This window comes from Lathyrus oleraceus, chromosome 6 (genome assembly GCF_024323335.1).
Source record: "Lathyrus oleraceus cultivar Zhongwan6 chromosome 6, CAAS_Psat_ZW6_1.0, whole genome shotgun sequence".
Lineage (NCBI taxonomy): Eukaryota > Viridiplantae > Streptophyta > Magnoliopsida > Fabales > Fabaceae > Lathyrus > Lathyrus oleraceus.
The window spans coordinates 156,471,183-156,479,513 of NC_066584.1; the positions used below are offsets into that span (position 1 = coordinate 156,471,183).

Consider the following 8,331-nt stretch of genomic DNA (forward strand, 5'->3'; position numbering starts at 1 on the left):
ATCTTGGTGCTGGTTGGTTAATTTAATTGATTTAGGTTAGTCATTGATTTTAGATATTAGGAATTAGCAATTTCGATTAATTAGTTAATCCATAGTTAGAATTGATTAGTTCATTAGGATTAATTAGGTAATTAAATTAGAAATTAGGTTCTAGTCAATTTTTTTAATTAGACTTAATTCCTGATTTTTCCAGAATTGATTTCATTGTTAATCATGTCATGATTAGTATATCTTACCATTAGCTTTTGGTTAGTCCATCTTTTGTTTATTTTAATTCAAGATTTGTTAAGATAGTTAGATATTGATTTTACCATGATTAAATTTTAGTCTAAATTTCCACTCCATTCGATTTGTATAATCATGGTCATTAGATTCAATTCTTGATTTTGGACTGTGAATGTCATATTCGATTGATTTTGATCCTAATGCATGTTTAGGTAGATTTTAATTTTTAGAATTAATAGTCACTTTAATTGTCCATTTAATCGATTCGTTGGTTTATGATCGTATTGTAAATTGAAAATCCCATTTCAATTTAGATGATGGATAATTTGTATATCTAATTTCATTTGTCATGATCATATGATAGATTTTTGATTATTTTCATTTATTAATCCATTACCTTTTGAATCGATTCTAACCATTGTATGCACTTACATATTGTTGCATCATTGTCATTCATTCAACTTTATCTCATGCTAACTCGTTTGTTGTTTTGTGTCCACATGTTGACTTTGAGATGCAAGCTCACTCCTAGCTAGCCATGCTCCTAACCATTTCGTTTTCATTCAATAGCTTTGTATTGTTTGAAGTACCATGTCACTTGTATTCCTTAGGCATGGTACATAGTTAATAGTTTATAACTTGTATTTTCTTTTCATTTCCTTATGTTGTATTGTGTGATCCGTCCCCCCATTGTGGGTTAAATGTTCCCTCACCCCTTAGTCATGTAATAACTTAGCTTTATTGCTTTCTAGTTAGTTCACTATGCACGTTAATAACCAAGATAAAATACAAAACGATAAACAAAGCATTTCAAAAGAAATAAAAGGTACTTGATTCAACGTCAAGTTGTCTTCCGAATAAACTCACACCATTGCAACGTGAATACTTGACCGAACGTCAAACATTCTTCATTCATTCCATGATCCACTATTCACACCTCTTTTCCATTATCTTCTCAGACTCATTCTATCTCTCACCTCCATTTTTCACTCACGCTTTTCATAATAAATTCCAACGCTTGATCCAACATCAAGTTCCTTTTTCAAAACCATTTTCATAACAAATTGGAATACAAATGGGGTGTACGTGTTTGTACACAACATTCAAGTAATTAGGTTGTCAGTCGTACCTAGCCTGAGGATCTGACACTTGACTTTCCCCCTTAAAATATCTAATGATTCAAATAAGTTATATCTAGGTGCTATGAGGAAGAAAAAGAATAGTTAGGACTCTATTGTCCTCTCGATTACCAAGTACTTTAATTGTTGATTGTACTTAGTCAAGGGTTAGAGACTTGTTGCCCTCTAAGTTCCAATGATTAGACTTGCCAAATTCTTTTCACAATTCAAATATCTTTTTTGGATGAAAAAGAGTTGTTAGGACAACATTATCCTCTCAACTCCCGAGTTATTGGACCGTTGACTGTATCTGTCCAAGGGTCCGATACTTGTCTCCGTACATAAAATCAACCCTAACAAATCAAATCATATTTTGCCTTAGTGCACTCTATTCAAAACCTTTCAATAAGGACGTGTTACTTCCGTTCTACCGTGAACGAAGCTTAAGCCTCCATGTGCGAGGAATTAATGTTTAACTGCTAGAGTGGAAACCAAGTGTATCCACTTTATCGCAAACAAGAAAATAAATTCTGCTCCCATGACAAATTATACAAGCAAGTGAATAGTAGCACGTGAACGTCAATATTATTCAGTAAAAACAACTAAACAAATACGCATTTTCGAACCGAACTACGTAGCTCTGACTTCCCTATTGCACGTATGGGGATACGTAGGCACGAGGGCCTAAATCCTTGGCGAGCACACTAAATTAAAACTTATTTTCTCCCCCATCTTATCCTTTCATCTCATTCCTGATAGCCAGCAACTTACAGATAAATAAACATCCATACGCGTTTGATACGAGCAAGTGGTTCCCATGGAGTACCATTGATGTGAGGGGTGTTAATACCTTCCCCTTACATAACCGACTTCCGAATCCGCTCTTGGTTACGAGACCTTTTCTCTCATTTGGGGTTTTATCGCTATTTTCCCTTTCCTTTGGAATAAATAAAATCCGGTGGCGAATCTGTATTTTTTCGTAGCGCTTCAGCTGGCGACTCTACTGGGGATAATAACGAGTTACCATAAGTGAGTAAAGCCTAGCTTGCATGTATCCTTTTCCTTTGGATGTTTATCTTTGTTATTACTTGCTTTATTTATCCATTCCTGTTATATATTATCTTGCTTTGATATGGTGGGATAGATACTATAGAGTGAGAAGCCCAATACACAGGCTTAGAGAGTTCACCTAAGATAGGAGGGTTATTCGTATTGACCCGTCGGACGTAGTTGTCTTGAGGGGGAGATACGAAGACCCCGCTTGGAATAAATTCTTTTTAGAGTTTTGCTGGCACGTGAGTCACGTTCGCGCTGACAGCCATTCTTCCAAAGGGAGTCCATGACTCCAAGGACCTTACTTTCGAAGTTGAGGGAAACCTCACTTAGAGGATATCATCCCGAAGGTATTGTTAAATCACAAGTCATCTTGTGGCGATAATGATACTTTTGCCTCATGATTCGTGAATCTAAGCATCTTCATAATAAGTCTTAGTACTCACCTTGTAGGGGGACATGGTTGCTTCTCGTAGGGAAATAAACCTTCAACATACCTTGAGCTTCACCATCAGATTGTCCAAGATGCTATGAACCCTTGGATCCATGATTTTGCATGTTGTAAGACCCCAATTTTGACCCTAAGATCCCTCATGGCATCATAACATTGCATTTTTGCATTGCCTCAAGGATCATAAGCATCTTGGCTCCTTACCTTTGGGTGGGATCCCTTGAGATTTGGTTTGAGATCACCAAGCATGCTTGAATTGTATATTATTGCTTTTCTCATTCTATTTACTAACCAAAAGCACAAAAATATGTCACTAACATCTCTTGTTTGTAGCTTGAGCAATCACAAGGTCTAAGGCTTTTAGGAGATCCTATATGCATTGATAGGGCCAAGTAAAGATGAAAGCAAGCATGGAAATGGTTACCAAGGCTCTCATCCATCAAATATGTCTCCCAAGTATCTCAATTCATCATTTTGATCAAATCAAATCAAAGGGCTTGAGGCTTGTTTCCCAAGGAAACCCTAATTCATCTGCTCATCATTTGTGCCTTGCTCATGAAGCAACCTCAACCCATTGTCAAATACAATCAAGGGAAGTTCTTTCACTCATCATTTAGTGCATATTTGAACTTAATTGAGTGTCCTCAATCATTAATTCATCAAGATTTGAGGCATGGACTTGAGAAGTTGATCAGACAATTCATCTAACTATTTTGAAATGCACTGAGACCTAACTTTTTATGTGTTTGTCAAATGGAGATGACCCCAAGAGTAAATATGTTATTAAAGACTATATGAACAACTTTCATTTTCATCAAAAATTGATTTTAAGCATGTAAGGTCATTATCCATTCCAAGACATTATAGGTCATTTTGACTGAAACCCTAATTTTGGGTCAACTTCCCAAGAACATAACTCTTTAATGTTTCATTATTTTGATGTGGGATCAAATGAATTGGAAAGATTAAGATGTCTACTTCAAATGTTATGTTGAGAAAATTTTAAAAATCTCAAAATAAATACATGTGGTAATGCAAAACATTATAGGTCACTTTGGACCAAATGCATTGAAATGTGAAAAAGTCCAACTTCAAGTGCCCATAACTTCTTCATCAAAAATCCAAATGATGCAAAATTTAGGTCCAAATTTATTGTCTTGAAAATATCTACAACTTTAATGTTGAAGATGTTGTCATTTGGAACTTTCATCATTGAGACAGAAGGGCTTGAACTTTGGCCAATTCTGAAAATCTCACATATGCATGTTTTGCACCCTACACTTCATGTCCAATTTTCATCAATTTCCAAGGCCCAAATGGAGTTTTGATCAACATAACAAATGATCCTTATACAATAAGCTTTCCAACCATTATTCATGAGGTGGTGTTTCCATTTTTGGCATAGCATTTTCGAAGGCTTGAACCATATAGTGCAATTTTGGAAAATCATTTAATTTGCCTTGCATGAGCTACTACCATTCAATCTGCACGTCCATTTTGCTTTCATCATGCATCAGCTTTCAATTCCAGTTGGAATTGGGCCCTGATAACACTAAAATTTACGTATTTTCGACTTCGATTTCACATGCATTCTAGTTGTTTTATTGTCATTTTGTTGTGTTATTACTGTGTTTTCCTTTGTTTTCAGGTTTTTACTTTAATCGGAGCCCCGATCGAGAAAAGGAGTGAAAAAGAGCTAAAAACCCTAAAATTCAGCATTTTGTGCTTATGGCCTACCCCATGGCGGGTGCCACAGATCAAGTCATGACGTGTCCAAGTCCAACTTCCTCAACTCCCACGTTTCCCCACTACATCCACTAAGGCGCCCCACTTTGTGCTTGTGGCGGGCGCCACAAGAAGGAAACGGTTTCCTCTATTTTCAAGTTGAAGGGCATCCAAGTCAATTCCACCTTTTTTTATTTGCTTATAAATAGAAACGTGAATTCAGTTTTACAATCATCCAAACTTAGAACAGAGGCAAACTCAGAAGCAAATTTGTTTCACTTAGGCATATATTCAGTATTTTATAGTGGTAATCGCTTCGCATTGGAGTGTTACCACAATTGTGTAATCAAGTCTGTGATAGAGTCTGTAATCGAGTTTGGAGCACTTTGGAAGGAAGTTAATCCTGCCGCCATTTTCTTTTCCGCATTGCAATTTACTCAGCCCTCCGATTGGAGCAGGTTTTTATTACTCGCCTTTACTTTATTTATTTCCCGCACTCGCCTTTACTTTATTTATTTCCCAGACTTGCTTTTACTTTATTTATTTCCTCGCACTCGCTTTAAATTATTTATTTCCTCGCACTCGCTTTAAATTATTTACTTTCCGCACTCGCACTACTTTTATTTACTTTCCGCACTCGCACTACTTTTATTTATTTTAATGCACTTTTACTTTACCATGTCTAGCTAAATTTATAAGGTTAGAATGTAAGGATCATAATTGAACCGATAATCCGTACAATTGTTCGTAGAAACACTTAAGGGCTATTTTAACTTTCAAATTAAGTTTTCCCGCACTTCAATTCCGTTGGGTAAGATCGAAAGCCGTCCAACGTCTTTTTAAACTTAATTGTTTTTAACTATTTCAAAAACAACGAAAGCGCTTTGTTTAGTTCATTAGGAGTTTTTAACATTAAGAAGAAAAGAGATTTTAAAACTACTTTCGGACGCGTTTATAAGTTTAGAGTCTGGTTCGTAAGAACCTCTTTTGGTTAAGAAGTCCAGGTTATAATACTTTTCAACTTAGTCAAGATACTATATTTCTTAAAAATAGGTTTACTACTCTAACGCAATGCGCGCCTTTTTATAAGTGACAATAAGAGAGTTTGATTAGGGAGTATAACTCGGTTCTGAATACGCAAAAGCGACAGTTTCTATTAAATTAGTTCTTTTCAAAGTAGGAAACATTGCCCATAAGTAGTTCTATTAGCAAGTACTTGGATTATCAATTGATTACGTGAATTACATTCGACCCTGTCTTTATTAATTAAATCTATTTAAATACTTTACTTTTCATTGCACACTATGAAAAACACCTATTTTGACTGCCTTTGATAAACACCATAACAACAGATAACGATAGCTTGACACTTGGTCTCTGTGGATTCGATAATCTTTTATATTACTCTGACGCGTTCGTATACTTGCGAAAAGCACGCATCAAGTTTTTGGCGCCGTTGCCGGGGACCAATTTCGTCAAATTTCATTTTCCTGTTGTTATATCGTTTAGACTTAGGTTATTTCCCGCCGGTCAATGCGAAGAACTCGCAGTACCGGAAGTTTAAGCTTAGTAAACCCTCTGGCGGAACCTGAACGTTACGCTCGCGCACGTTTATTCTTTCATAGAATTAAGAGAGCTATGGCCGAAGATCAAAACCAAAGACCTCTTAAGGACTTCGCTCAACCATCCAATGAAGAACCTAGTTTTAGTATAGTAAACCCAATCATCCCAGCCAATAATTTTGAACTTAAACCATCCCTGTTACAACTAGTGCAACAGAGACAATTCGCGGGTCTCGCTACCGAGAACCCTAACCAACATTTAAAAATATTTCTTCAATTAGCAGATACTTTTAAAACCAATGGAGCTTCTCCTGAGGCATTACGTTTAAGATTATTTCCTTTTTCCCTCAGAGATAAAGCCCTATCATGGTTAGATTCCCTTCCACCCAATTCCATTACGACTTGGGATAACCTTAGAAGAGTTTTTCTTGCTAGATATTTTCCCCCGAGTAAGACCGTCGTTCTTCGAAACTATATAACTAGATTTACCCAAAACCAAGGAGAATCGTTGTTCGAAGCTTGGGAGAGATATAAAGAGTTGTTACGAGCATGCCCACATCATGGCTTAGAAAACTGGTTAATCATTCAAACCTTCTATAATGGACTTCATTATAACACAAAGATGACCATCTACGCTGCCGCAGGCGGTGCTCTGATGAATAAACCTTACCCTGAAGCTAGTGCCCTCATCGAAGACATGGCCCAAAACCATCAATCATGGGGAGTCGAACGAGCGACAGTTGAGAAGAAGGAACCCCAAGGAGGAGTGCATGAACTAAGCTCTATAGACATGATGCAAGCTAAAATGGACGCATTAGCCCTTAAGGTCGAGCATATGTACACGAACCCGAACACTGTAGCCGCAGTTTCGTCGGATTGTGAGATATGTGGTGTAACACCCTTCTAAAATACCCCAATTATTTAATTAAAATAACAACATACCAATCAGAGTAATATGCAATCAAGGGTGTCACACAATTATTTCACACCATTCATCATAATATTTAGTTATGCTCATTTATTTAAATAAAATAAACAGTTTTGCATAATACGCAGCGGATAGAGATCAATTCGATCATTTAAAACATGTATCATGTTACATGTAAAATGGTTCTCAACCAACAATAAAACATTCAAAACATCCCATCCCGATGTTACATCTATCAGAGCATGACCCACTAAGGAGACTACACTAGACTCCAAGCACTAGCTTCTACTCAATCACTGCTCGTTACCTGAAAAATAGTTGTAAGGGTGAGTTCCTCAATCGATATAATAAGCATTATAGAATATAATGTCATGTTAAGTAATTTAACACATTAGTCACCCTAATCACATCACACATTCAGTAACGGCACATCAATTCAATTATCATACTCAATATCAACACAAACACACGTATAATATTGGAATACATCCATTCATATTATACGCACACATATATTATGCAATGAGACTCCATGCATGCGGTACCGAATATTCGTGAACATATAGTTCAACTTCACCGACCAAATCCAGGTACGGCTACCAAGCTCACTAGTCCCACTCATTTGAGACCTAGTAACTCACATCACTAATTCCTCACCATGGGAATTAGCTACCACCCCAAGGGCCATGCTATGCACGCTAACTCACCTAGCATGCAAACATCAACAACAGTCCAAAATGACTAACATCACTAATTCCTCACCATGGGAATTAGCTACCACCATAAAGGCCACATTATGCATTCTAATCACCTAGCAATGCAACATCACAACAATAATCTACAATGGACATATGCTCACACTCTAAGCCATAAAATAGTCCATTCACAAACACATGCATAATATATACATTCATAGCATTATGCATACCATCATACATCATCAACACATGTATCAAAACATCATATCATGTCAAATAATTCAATCACAGTATTAGCACACTCTACTAATACCTATACTGCTCAAAACAGCGGGAAATAATCCCTACTATATCACACACCGATATAGGCAACCATCAAATAGGTACACAACATTTTAAATAACAATTTTTCCACTTTTCAACAGTGTTAACCGGTTAACGCCCTGGGTTAACCGGTTAACGCAACACAGAACACACTTTCTGGCAAAACGCAACAGTGTTAACCGGTTAACACCCTAGGTTAACCGGTTAACGCAGCACAAACATCAATATCTCAGCAATCACAACAGTG

At 36.7% G+C, this 8,331-nt stretch overlaps 1 non-coding gene across 1 annotated transcript; it reads right to left on the bottom strand.

The window, feature by feature from the left end:
• Positions 1-6,594: 6,594 nt before the first annotated feature.
• LOC127099698 (small nucleolar RNA R71) lies at positions 6,595-6,701 on the bottom strand. Its single transcript, XR_007794174.1, has one exon. It is a non-coding gene; the product is annotated as a small nucleolar RNA R71 (small nucleolar RNA).
• Between the last annotated feature and the right edge of the window lie 1,630 nt (positions 6,702-8,331).